Genomic DNA, 14,100 nt, shown 5'->3' on the forward strand with positions numbered 1-14,100 from the left:
GATAGCTCTGTTTTGCCCTCGCATACATGGAGGTGGACATTGAGGGGCGTTACCTACTTATCCCGGGTAAATTAGAAGGTGTAGATATAGCCATTGTTGATACCAATGGCCCTAACACTGAAAATGGGCAAAGTTTCCCAAGCATGCGTGATGTACTTTCTCACGTGCTAGACAGCCATGTTCTCTGGGTTGATGACTTTAACTGCACCCTGAATGGGGTGCTAGATCGAATTCCCCTCGACACAACACTAAGACTAGGATGACTTCCTCCTTCAGGGAGGTCACTGACCATCTGCGATACTGGGATAGTTGGAGGGATATCCACTCTGCCTCGAGGGAATTGACTTGCTATTCTTCAATGCATAGTATGTACAGTAGATTCAATTGTATCTTACTACCCACGTCGCTGGGGCAGTGGATCCTTGCAGTGGCCCACCTGTCCAGATATTTTTGGATCATGCCCCTGTTGTCTGTGGGACTAGATCAGGGAAAGTGACTGGTCCCCCCTGACCTGTAGGTTGCGGTCAGAGATTTTCCAAGATGTGGAGAGCAGGGTGACACTGGTGGAGGTGCTGTCGGTTTTTGTTCGATTCATTGGTCCTCGACCAATCACAGGTCCACAGAATGGGTACGAATGATGGCTGTGATCAGGGGGCATTGTGTCGGATTCTCTTGTGGGTTTCAATACAAATTAAAGGCCGACACAGGCCGATCTAATTTGGAAGGAGGAAGAACTGTCACAATTGCAGTGGCTTCCTTCAGGCGCTCCGGTGAAGAGTAGGAGGGAATTGGTGGTCCAGCAGCAGTTGGGTGGAGTGAGTGACAAAGTGGACAAATATACACTGAGGTTCTATCACCAACTTCTCCATAGGGAGGGGATCAGCTCTGGGAGGTTATTTGCTTGGATTCTATGGTAGGAGACTCCTCGTTCTCCCATACTCCATCTTAGACCTCCCCATGGAAGGGGCAACCATACAGAGGGAATTGTGGATATTTTTAAAGCTCACCTGCAGCTGGTGTACCGCAGTTCTCACCCTCCCGACCAAGAACGCATATCCACATTTCTGACCTCTTTGATGCTCCCTCGGTTGGAGGAGTCCCTTGTTTTAGACCTCAAGACAGATCTCACATTGGAAGAGATTCAGTGGCGCTTCAGCATTTGCCCAAGGGGAAGTCTTCTGGTAGCGATAGCTTCCCAGCTGAGTTTTAGCAGACCTTTTCCCATACTCTTACCCAGCACTTGCTGGAGGTTTATTTTGAAGCTAAAGCCACAGGGGTATTCTCTGGGTCCATGTAGGAGGGCTGCATTTCTATGGACCGGGAAAAGAAGCTGGCTCTAATCTCCATCAATATAGCCAAGGCCTTTGACATGGTTGACTGGCAGCAGGGTGTGGTTGCTCTATACAAGTACCATAGCTAGGGTGTGGGTTGGTAAATTATGCTGAGATGGATGGCAAGGGAACGCTGCTAACTATATCCCCAATGGTGAGAGGATGTAGCCTAAGGGCTAGAGCGGTCAACCTCCAATCTGGGGAAACGGGTTTGAGTCTCAGCAACAGCGCTCAACATCCTGTGATTCTGGTCAAATCACTTAATCTCCCAGGACCTAACAAAAAATAATGTGTCCCTATGTAATGCAACTGGTGCTCATGTAAAGAGCTCTGATACCTGATACCTTTGGGCCAAGTTTGTGGTATATAAAACTCTGCTAAAAGAAAAATAATAATAAACTGTGCCAGGGTTTGCCACTCTCACTGCTTCTTTTCGCTATTGCAGTAGAGCTGTTAGCCATAAAGGTTTGTAAGGAGATGGAACGCTGGGGGTTTAGGGTGGGCAACGCTACTCACCTAGTGTATCTTTAAACAGATGACACCCTTTTTCATCTTATGGCCATTAGATGTTCACTCCCACTCCCATTGGGGCACCTGGATACTTTAGGCAAGCTATCTGAGCTCTGGATCAATTACAATAAATCTTTGGGGTTCTCCTTGGGGGCACCTTTCTACCGAGATCCAGTGATGTTGCCGGAATTGCCCCTCTAGTGGGAGACAGACAGTTTTCGCTACCTGGGTCTGGTGATGGTGCATACGAGGCAGAAATGTATGCAGTATAACATTTGCAGGGTCACAGAGGGCCTCCGATCTTATATTCAATTCTGGACTACGCTCCCCCTTTCCCTTATGGGACTGGTGGCTATTTCGAGAATGGTGTTCCTGGCATGCTGTCTCTACTCCATCCATCATTCATTCAATAGACTTCTGCCAGCTGTGTTCAGGCAATTGCATTCCCTACTCACTTTCTTGATCTAGGTGGGGGATGTAGCAGGGTGGAGAGGGACTTTCTATTCCTGTCAGTGGAGGAAAGAAGACTGGCAGACCAGAATTTGGAACAATATTATCTGGCCTCTCAGATATAACAAGCCACACATTGGCTCATGGAGGGGAACAACTGGGAGAAAAGGCTATGGCAGGGCACGGTTAGTGACTTGACCCTCCTATGGATTCTGATGGCGGGGGGAGAGACGTTGGCCAGGTTTCGTCTCTCATAAAACACAGTGCTTTGTGATAGCACACTGTGAAAGTGGTCCTGAAATGGCCCCTTTTGCCAGGGAATTTGTGCTCTGGGACCTATTAGCCTTTCAGATTCTTGTGAATTCTGCTGATGTGATGCCTCGGCACGAGAGGGGTTGTGAGAGACTGTGGGAATTCTACCCCAAAGAGGAATTTATTTCCTTCAAGTACGCCCAAAGCAGTTTTGGCTTGGGGACAGGGCAGTTCTTATGACACACTAGTTTTACAGCTATAGTTAATTGAATATGGACTTCATTCCCTGCTGCTCAAAAAGCGTCACACAGATTTCAGGGTTTTTTGGTGCAGAGGGGTGTCTACATTTGTTTTTTTTATAAAGCCATAACAGCTGATTGGATACTCTCACCCCTCCCCTTTTGGACGAACTGGGAGGCCAAGCTAGGGGTGTGGAATGCGAACATGCAATTGGATAGAATATGTGCCTTAGTGAAATCTGTATAGTCTAATGCCAGATTTAAACGTACTCATTTGCACTTTCTCCACCACACATACATAACACTGGTGCTCTTGCATGAAATGGATCCCAATAAACCAACTGGCTGCCCCCAATGCCACCAACCTGTGGCCTCTTTTCTACATTTGGCGTGGAACTTGTCCACCTGTGCAGACATTTTGGGTTAGTGTGGTGGCTAGAGTGCGAGCGGAAGTGCCCATCCCATGTCTGCTGGAGCCCTCCATTTGTCTGTTGGGTGACGTTCAAAGGCAAAAGGTGAGAAAAAGAATTTAAGTATCTACATTAAGGGTTATTGCTGACTAAACGTCGTGTGGCGATCACTTGGATGGAGCAGGTGAACCCAAGATTTGAGGGATATATGGGTGATGTGCCTGAGTGGGCGATGGCAGAGAAGGTGCGGCTGAGGAAGTGTGGTGAGTTGATCGCTGATTTATTTTTTGGACCCCGCAAATTCCCAACAGTTCTCATCTGTTAGGGAGGGGGGTTCCTCCGATGCCCTAGACCCTTGAATGTTTTTCGGGAAGTAATCCTATCAGGCTTGGCATACTTGCACGGAATCAGCTCTGGCTTCCGTTTATTGCTGTTAAACGTCTTATGTACACTCTTCTATTACAGATATGCGGATGTCACGTATGCATGTTGTCGCCTGTGACAAAATTATTGATGGCCTTAATTGATGTGATCATTGTTATTGTACTTATACATTGTAAACACTAAATAAAGGATGTTTTATAAAACAATGTAGTTAGCTTGGACTTTCCCATCTGTATTTCTTCAATGACATTCTTGGCTTTGGAGAATCATACCCATTTATGTGCCCTATTTTGTTAAACTCATGCTGGAGGGGTTTCAGCCGAAGTAAGATAGTAGTATTTCTTCTTTCTATCTAGGTCTTTAATTTTCTTCTCCAAAGAGGCAAGGGTGGCGTTTAGGACTTTCTTTCTTACAGGCATGATAGCTATCATTATACCCCTAATTGTCACCTTCATGGCATCCCACAATGTTTCTGGGGATATTGAGGGTGATGTACTCTCCTAAAATGCATTTTTATTAATGAGGTTTTAATAAGAGCTTTTGTTTCTGTTTTATTTAGGATGTCTTAATTCATTTTCCAGGTCTTATCCTTAGGTATAGCTGTTTTAGGGTTTAAATTTAAGGTTATGCAGGCATGGCCAGAAGTGATGTTGGATTCAATTACTTGATTTGAGACCTTTGAGCACTAACCAAATATTGGATAAGAGGTAGTGTATTCTCGTAAATGAATTGTGGCAATGAGTATATATAATGAAATTACTAGCTTTTGGATTGTAGAGGTGATATATATGATTACGTGTCTTAAGTAAGTTTAACAGTTGTTTATGAGACCTGTTTGGGCGATGTCTGCAAGTGGATAGTCCGTCCAGGGCCAGATCGAAAGAGAGATTAAAATCCCCCCCCCCCCCCCCAAGAAAATGCCAACATTTTTAGGGAGGTCTGTAAGAATTTATTTTAGATCAATCCAGAATTTGGGTTCATCTGATGTGGGAGCATTAACGTTGATTACAAGGAGGTTGGTATTGTTTTTATTGATTTCTGAAATAAGCCAACTCCCCTCTGTATCATGGGTAGAGTTCTTGCTTACTTATGATATTAGTCTTTTTCAAGATTGAAGCACCAACTCAATTTCTTTGATGGCTGGAGGGTAAACAGTTTCCTTTATACCTGGGTTTTGATGGAAAGGGTCTCTTTAATACTGCTCATAGTTTCCTGTGGGAGTATAATGCCCCCTTAAGCTTATAACAATAATCTAAGATATTTTGTATTTTATCATGATGATTGAGATTTTTGGTATTTAAGGAAATTATAATTTCATTGATTTATCTGCCATTACAATTCTGAATTGCAATAGTGGATAAGTAGTTTGACGTGGCCCAGGCCAAATGTTTGATGATCGGCCTGTAGTAGAGTGCTCCCAATAAAAGCAATCAGTTTAGATTATTAATATAAGGAGTAGGAGGGATGGGTGGTGTGGGAAGGAATGGGACTGAGGTGAAGAAGTGATGAGGAGTAATGGGGTAAGAGAAGAGATGGTAGGAGAAAAGAAGGAAGGATGGAGAAGTATAGCCAGAAAAGGAGAACTAAGAAAGAGGACCCAGTCCTCTTGCCCTCCTCTGACCCACCTCGTACCTTAGAAGCAAGAAGAGAGCAGTGGAGGCCTTGAGGAGACAATCCAAAAGTCCATATAGCACATGGAGGATTGAAATGTGGTTGCCAACATTAAACACAAACTTGACTATGCTAGTTTAGGATTAATTAATACCTGAAAGTTGGCAGGTATCTAGCACCTGCTATAAGGACAACGCGCTATGCAAATATTCATAAAAGCTTAAATCAGTTTGACGTGAAGACACATTCCTAAAGGACTGGATTGTAGCAAACTGCTTCTGATGCATGTTTCTTAATCATGTGATAATACATTTAAGCATGACAAAATATATTATAAGCTAGTGGGTAGATTATACAATATAACATTTGAACATCTGAGCACCTGAGTAATTTGAACATCTACTCAGGTGCAAAAGTTAGTTTCCGTATGTGGTAGGGATTGATAAGTAATGAGTGAATCATGGTTCCCTAGTGGCCTGATAAAAAGGATAACTTATGATGTATATCTTTTCCAGCTTTTATTGCTGCAATTATGTGTTGAGGAGAGTTAGTAAGTAGAAAGTTTAATCAGAGCTGAATATGCATTCTGTTAGCTGGAATGTTAATATCAAAACAGGGAAGCTAATCCTGGGTAAATTTGGTTAGTGAAAGCATTCACTGCCTATCAGTAGGCCTGAGAAAAAAAACAGGCAAGTAAGTAAAGACCAGTCAATGAGTCATTTGGAATTCCTGTGAGATTTTGATGTATTTGTCCAAATTAATCAGATCATGAAAGATTGTATTTTCAATTCATGATCAATTCTCAACTTTGGTGGTCCTGCAACTTAAATTGTTATGCTTAGGGATTTCAGTGTTGGACTGAGGGCAACAAATCTCAAACTTTTTATCTCGGTTAATACCCATTAAAAGCATGTATAAACTTCTGTGCTACATCTCTAAAATCACTACAATAAATATGCATGCAATCATTGTTTTAAAATTCAATCAATATAAGTCAAATACAACATGGTAGCAGCCTCAATTGGTTAATTTCAAGCATATTAAAATGTCAAAGCAATCTTTTCTCGCACAAATCCAACTGCAAGTAGACCTTTAATCAAGCCGAAGACTATATAAGGAGTTGTGTCATATTTGAACACTCTTAGAGCTTCTAGGCATTTCCTGTATCCCATATTTCTACAAATTGCACGGATCCATTTCTTCCTGAATTTGTCATAAGCTGTGCAAAAGAACTGTATGTGTGAAATATTTTCAATACAAACCAAAATGCACAAAGTGCAAATAGAATCTTCATCGGAGTTAGTGTGTGGCTTTGACTCTGCAGTAAAAGCTTTGGTTTGGAGAGTTCCAAAGCAATATTTAATGTAAAGTATTTTCGCCATGCGAGGTTGGACTGTAGCTAAGAACTCTTCCAAGCCTGGATTGGGCTTGACAGCAAGAAATTGTGTTAGAAGCCTACCTAACCTGAGGTTTTGGTAGAGGATGTTCAAAAGATACGTCCAGTAAATTTGGTTCAGTTTTGATTTTTGAGTTTGGTGTTAGTGCGTGTGGCTTGCTCCAATACAAGAGTGTGCCTAATTTGCCAATCTAAGTTTGTCTGTGTCGGAGCCAGGGGAAGGTTACAGTTGTGTCACGCTCCAATAGTTCCCTAAGTCCTTCTCTGTAGTGTATCACTTCCTGTGTAGTCCACAGTCTTATCCCGTATAGCATAGGTCTCAAAACTGCTACAGGCTAGGCAGTTTGGACTGGACTGCTCACATAAGGAACAGGGTCAAGAATGATTTGCATATGGTTAGGATGAACTGGGGTGGCGAAGTGAGCTAAAGAATGATGATCGATTCAACCCAGATCTGTGACTGGGAGTGATTGTCTTAAAAGTTTCAGCGCTCCGTCCATCATCTCCTTGTGCTTTCTTTGTTCGCCCTAAGTTGGCAGGGTATGCCCAGACATGGGTCCCTTGCTCGCTTTGCCACTGGATTCAAGCTAGCCTGGCTGATGTGGGGTGTTATCAGAAACAGGTCCCAGGATGCTTGTTTGCAGTCCAGGGAAGACCTGGCTTGGCAGTTCAGGCTGGACTGTTTCCATGAGGAACAGGGTCAAGACTGATTTGCATATGGCTGGGTTTGAACTGGAGTGGAGAGGTGAGCTAAAGAACATGATAGATTCAACCCAGCTCTGCGACTGGAGGTGAGTATCTGAAAAGTTTAAGCGCTCCGTCCATCATCTCCTTGTGTTAGCTTTATTAAATGTAAACACCTAATAAAGAATGTCTTTTAAAAGGTTTTATACCCTCAAGTGCATCTATTATGTAATCAAAATATAAAAACAACTATTAAAACCTGCACCTAAAAGGTGATCAAAGCAGAATATTATTCATCAAATGTACCCCTTTAACTATTGTAATCAACATTATCCAATTGAATAGAATCAATGCAATTGGACACAACATTATTAATAATTTTTTTCATCATTAGAGAAGATTTTCTTAATCTTTTTCATTTACTCCATTCAGTAAAACTATTGTAGTCAAATACAATTCAGCTATATAATAGTGGTCAGAAACAATATAAACTTCATGATTCAACCTCTGTGAACAAATATTGCATTAAAGGAATCACTTCAACAATCACTACATTCATTTTGTTTTAATTATGTCTGTTCTCTTTGCTATACAAATTGACTGTTATTAAACAGCAAACCCACCACTTACCTGAGAGATCATGCCTTTGATATATTCATTACGTTTATCCTCTGTGGCTGAAAGCAAGGAGCCCTTCATTTAAACTACAAAACGTTCTTTGTCATATCTGATAATTTTCAAAGGGCATCAAATTGGTCTACCGATATAACAGCATTATCAGCAGACTTTCTGAAAATAGTGAAATACAACTATGTGAACCAGATCATTAAGTTTTCATTACATTTCTAGTCATATGATAATATAAATCAATTAATAATAGTCACAATATTATTACAGGTTACCTCATTATTCGTTGTGTTTACTTAATCGTAGCAAAGGTTCCTCATATGTTTAAATTAATTAATTAAATTGGGAAAAATACATCCGTCTGCATTGACTGACATGCAACGCCATTTATTGCGCACAGACCTAAAAGAGTAAAGTCCTTACTCAAATTGTTCCAAAACCCAAGTGTGCATGTTTCAGCAATCAACTGGAACAAACACTCCTAATAAGTTTAGATGGATGGGGCTGATTGGTCAAGGAATGTACATCTGCCTCCATTAATGTCTGAAACACTGCGGCTAATGGCTAGTTTGCTAACACAACCAGAAGTTGCCATGATTGACGACAAGAAATCAATTTCCTGTTTTATTTCGGTATTTCACAGTATATTAACCAGAAAGCTGTTCACTTAACATTATGTACTCTGATAGAGACCTCTAGCTGCAGATTCCTTAACTTGTGAATTCTCCCCAGGCATCAGACTGTATCCGACAATTATTCAGCAGTACCTCTGCATGCTGGGGGACGGCGCCGTACGGCTACGCCATGACATCGTCCCCGTATGCAACATCAGCAGTGCCATATAAGTCCCCTCCGTCGCGTGGATGTTAGTTTCTTTTCCGTGCAGCAACACAGATCCGGAGAAGCGGTTGCTCAGGCTATTTATATTTTTGGCCTACTTCGATGTCTTTTTTGCAACAGGGAACAGTGTGCTTGTGTTTTGAGTCGTGTGAGACAGATGTCGGCTATGGATCCCCATCCCATCTGCATGTGGTGCCTAGGAGAGCACCACGAGTGCGAGGAGTGTGACGCCTGTAAGTGGCTGAAACCTAAGGCCTTGCGACAAAGGCAGATGAAGCTGTTGACAGCGCGGCTCTCCCAGTCGGAGTCCAGGCGACGTCAGTCTCCTTCCCGCTCTGAGGTTTCAGCGCGGGCCGATCAAGGAGCCGTTCCCATGAGCATCACTCACCTAAATCGCGACAATCCCGGCATAGGGGATCAAAGCGAGGCAGCCTTTGGTCTCATCGCATCGTGACGTGGTCTTTGCTAGGTACTCCTGTACTTTAATGGAGGACGTCGCACAAGAGTCGACCCTGTGTCACCCTCCTTATCCTGGAGCTGGGGCAACTATGACCCAAATACCGGCATACAAACATGCTTAGAATGCCTTTTTTTGTGTCCATGCCTCTTCTTGAAGCGCCTTTGGGCCCCAAGAAGGTAGGGGGTACTCAGACTGAAATCCCGCCGGCGGGTTCGACCTCGACTCCGTACTTGGGATCATCACGTTGTCCGAGCACAGCCCAGAGCGGCTTCCAGTTATGATGCCGGCGGCCGCGGATGAGGTGGTGCAGGAGGCAGATATGATGCTGTCCTGATGTCGGTCGACACTAGAGACACTGCTCATGGCGCATGATGATACAGCGACGCCCGATATCGATCTGCACCGGAGACGCCGATCATAGCCACTGCGGTTCCAGTATCTTCTTTACATTCTGAGGACAAAGGTGGCTCTGTTGCTGTTTCTCCAGCATTGCAAGGTGGCTCAGGTGACAACAGTGACGTTGACTGCTTGGTCTGGTTCAGCTTCATGTGGGAGGATCTTGGGCTCCATTGGGTGAGGATAGTAGTCTACAACTCTCTCCTAATTCTGATCTGTTTCTCCACCACAAATGGCGACAGAGGCTAGTGCAGCTTTTGCTGAGGTTATAAAGAGAGCTACTGATGTCTTGAAAATGCAGCTTCCTTCAGTGCCTTTGTCATCTGATCCCTTATTGGATCTGCGTCATCAGGATGTGACAGGTGTTGAACCCTTAGTGCCCTATGGAGAGGCTCTATATGATATACTTTTGGAACTTGGGTGAGGCCAGTGACCAAAGTCTCTGTTGATCGTGCCACTTCCCATCGCCATCGTCCTGCTCCTGACGACCATATCTTTCTTTCTCTACACCCTACTACTAAGGGGATCATCCTGCAACCTGATACGAACTTGCCGAATACAGATATCTCTCCTTTACTTCCACCAGGTAGAGGATCTAGGTGGTTGGATCGCGTATTTATCCAAGTTTCAAAGTACCCAACGTGCAAGGAGCACTCGAACGGCAACATGTTCATGAAGAGCCTTTATGATATACAGTCCCCCAGCACAACGATAGCTTCAAGCAGTTCAATTTGCCAAGGATGCCTAACGCGTTTCGAAGTGTCCCCACTTCTCTTCAAAGGCTTTGGCAATTTAAGGCGCATAGGACACCACCCTCATTTAAATGCTTCAATGCATGCCCTGGATGTGTTGTCAGATGCAATCTGTGAAGTAGTCGCTTTACTGTGGAGACATTGTAATGTTATTTCCATGCCAAGTGGCTGGGTTCGTTTTTTTCCTGTTAACAAACCCCTGCTATTTGGTGCGGTTGTTTATGCTTGTTTTCCAATAGAATTACGTTTCTATCTCATGTTCAACATATGTCAGCTCGTTATTCTTTTTTCACAAGCATTTAGCAGGTAACAGTAACAATGTAGTACCTAATCACTGTATAAATGTCATAGTGCGATTTCATCAAAAGTGTGGTACCCCGACTCGAGGTTGCTACCTCTCCTTCGTCTTTTCCAATTTTTTACGACAAGTGTCATAGCTCAATAATAACATCATTAAAAAAATGTGAGAGAAATAAATAAATAAAGCAAAAAGTAAAATCCTAAACAAAAACAACGGGTCTATACTAGTGGAAAAAATGGGATTTTCAACTGATTTCTCAGTTCTGTTTAGCTATTATGTTTACAGAGTATACATGTCTGTGTGTGCATATGTGTTACACATATTTGGTCTTCGATATTTAATAAAAAACACAGGAGGAGGTTTTAATGTGAGATGTAGTTGCTTCTCTTTTCTCATTTGGGTTGGTGCCTCGAGCAAGTCCACGACTCAAAGTCATGTTCAGACTGTCGGACCATGGCACTAAAAAACCATGAAAGGGCAAGCTTTGTAGATCCTTTTGGTCCGGCAGTAGACATTGGACAACACCATTTCATGAGCTGTCTGGCCACTTGGGAGTCTCTGGTGATACATATATATTTAAATATATCCATATATAGAAGTCCATATATACATCTTTGTAGCAACATTTTATACTGCTGGCATAATTGAGGAAAACCTATACGAAATTCAAATCTGTTTGGTTCATTTTATCTTCTTTACAGTGCATTATGTAATCTTTGAGTGGTCATTTTGTTCAAACAAAATTCTTTATACAATGGAGGTATTATTGTTTCTCCTTGGTGTATGGGTTAGGACTCCAGTTTTGCATTGATGTTCATTCATCTTGGTATCATAGGAATGAGTTCTGAGAGCCCTTCTTTTGTGATTTTGTCAGGACAGTTCTTGTTCTGATATTTCTCTATTGTCGAGAAGAATGCAGATTGCATAGCTTTTGTCTTGCACTTGGCCCTTTTGGTCAACAAGTTATCTTTCCCCTTGGGGGATAGAGGATAATATCTGATGACTGTCAGATGGTTGTTTAGGGGTTTACCATCTTTTTTCTCAAGGCCCGATTATTTCAGGCTTGTAGTGTTGCTTATTATTTATATGTTCTGTGACAGTGATCATGGATTCTATTAAGAGCCAACCTATTGTTCTGCTAGTCCTACGTGCATATGGTCGGTTGTTAGTTATGACCGGCTGGTTCTGTTTGAAAACTTTTGTAGGTTTTGTTCGCTGACCGTTCTCCAAGGGGGTAAGCTATGGTATTTCATTCACAAGTTAAGGAATCTGTGGCTAGATGTCTCTATCAGATGTACGAGTTACTTACCTTCGGTAACCTAATATCTTGTAGAAACAAAGTCTTGCTGCAGATTCCATAACGCCCTGCCCATCCTCCCCACTCTGTGAATAACCTATAAGGTAAGGGAAACAACACTTACAACGCAACTTTTACAACGCACTACCTTTACAATGAAACTTTTACAACGCAACATCCATTACAACGCATGCCATTACAACGCAACCATTACAACGCATGTCACTACAATGCATACCACTACAACGCATGTCATTACAACGCAGTCATTACAACGCATACCATTACAACGCATACCTACACTATCCAACACTTACCCTACTGTTGCACCCCCTGGAGTTAGAATAGTAATTTTTACCCCTACACTATCCAATACTTACCCTACTGTTGCATCCCCTGGAGTTAGAATAGTAATTTTTACCCCTACACTATCCAACACTTACCCTACTGTTGCACCCCCCTGGAGTTAGAATAGTAATTTTTACCCCTACACTATCCAATACTTACCATACATGCAATGTAATGGTATGCGTTGTAATGGTATGCGTTGTAAATGTACTATGCGTTGTAGTGGAATGCGTTGTAAAGGTAGTTTCAAAGAATTCGTTGTAATGGCATGCGTTGTAATGGAATGCGTTGTAATGGATGTTGCGGTGTAAAAAATGCGTTGTAAAGGTATGCGTTGTAAAAGTATGCGTTGTAACGACATCCATCCATAAGGTAAGGGTTATACCGCTTTTCAATACTGGTTTTTTATAATGTGATCACTGTCTCAACTAAGGTTGGGACACAACAAAACAACTTGGTTTTGACACATAGGTTTCTTTAAATGTTGCCATACCATCAATTTCCAATGGTGGGTGATCGGTAGAGTGGGGGGCATTTTCTGTTTTACACTAGATTAAACACCAGTGAGCAGTGTGGATTCATTTGGTTCTTTATTTGAAAGTCGTTGCCACGATCATCATATCTTGTATTAGCACTGTCACTATCTCACGTAATGCTGTGATTTCACAATCAGCTTGATGTTGTTTTTATAGGTTTAGTTTTGCTATTACCATGCCATTCATTACCACTGATGAATGGTCTGTAGAGTGTAAGATTTTTATTTGGCCTGCATGCTGGTTATTCAGTAGGGTGCCGGGTTTCATGTAGCCCTGTGCTTCGTTGATTCGTTTGGGGGTTTTCTTAAAAATCCATGTCTGGTATTAGCTTACCATTTTATGTTTCTTCTTTATTTATGTTTCAAAGATTTTTCTTCTTTTTGGCACACTGTTTCAACAACCAGTTTCTATAGTGGCTCAACGTTCTGGCGTGGAAGGCTTCACAGAAGAAACTGACATCTGCTCGCTGGAGGGGACTTATATGGCGCCGCTGACGTCGCACCTGGAGAAGACGTCATGATGGAGCCATACAGTGCTGTCCCCAAGCGCACAGAGGTACTGCAGAAAAATTTCCAGATCCAGTCTGACAACTTGAGAGAATTCACAAGTTAAGGAATTTGCAGCTAGACTGTATCTCTAGCAGGTATTACGTTACTGAAGTTAAGTAACTTGTACGTTTAACCGAGACTGACAGCAGAAAATTGCAAGCGTAGTTATATGCACCATACCACACTAAAAAACAAATATTTTAATGATTTTAGGCTACATAAGTCATCCACACAGTCCCTAACGTGAACTTGCATCATATGTTTAAAGACTTTCCCATGTTGCACATTAATCTTATATGCAAATAAAACAAATCATTAACTAAACATTTATCAAACCTTTGATGCATTATTCTCTTGCTGTTTTTTCCTTCAACTTAAACATTAGTTGTGTCACTCACCTACTGACTGCGTTTTTTGTAACAGTCAGTTACATTGTATGATTGAAAACAACAGAGAAAAATCAAATTTGCAATCCTCCTTTTTTCAAAATAACCAATTGTTAAGCAATTAAGAAAGGAAAGCTATTACTCCCAACAGAAAAAATCCCATTCATTTTAGTCATAACCAAAAATCCAAAGTAGTTTAAGCCTGACCCGTGTGCACCTCTCCATTGGATTCTAGCAGGTAATCTGTGCAGGGCTCATTTCCAGACACATTAAGGCAAATATCTTAGGGCCCGATTTCGACTTTGGTGGTGCTGCACCAGCTCTGCGCCAGCTCAGCACCGC

This window comes from Lissotriton vulgaris, chromosome 3_1, assembly GCF_964263255.1.
Source record: "Lissotriton vulgaris chromosome 3_1, aLisVul1.2, whole genome shotgun sequence".
In the NCBI taxonomy this organism is placed as follows: Eukaryota; Metazoa; Chordata; class Amphibia; order Caudata; family Salamandridae; genus Lissotriton; species Lissotriton vulgaris.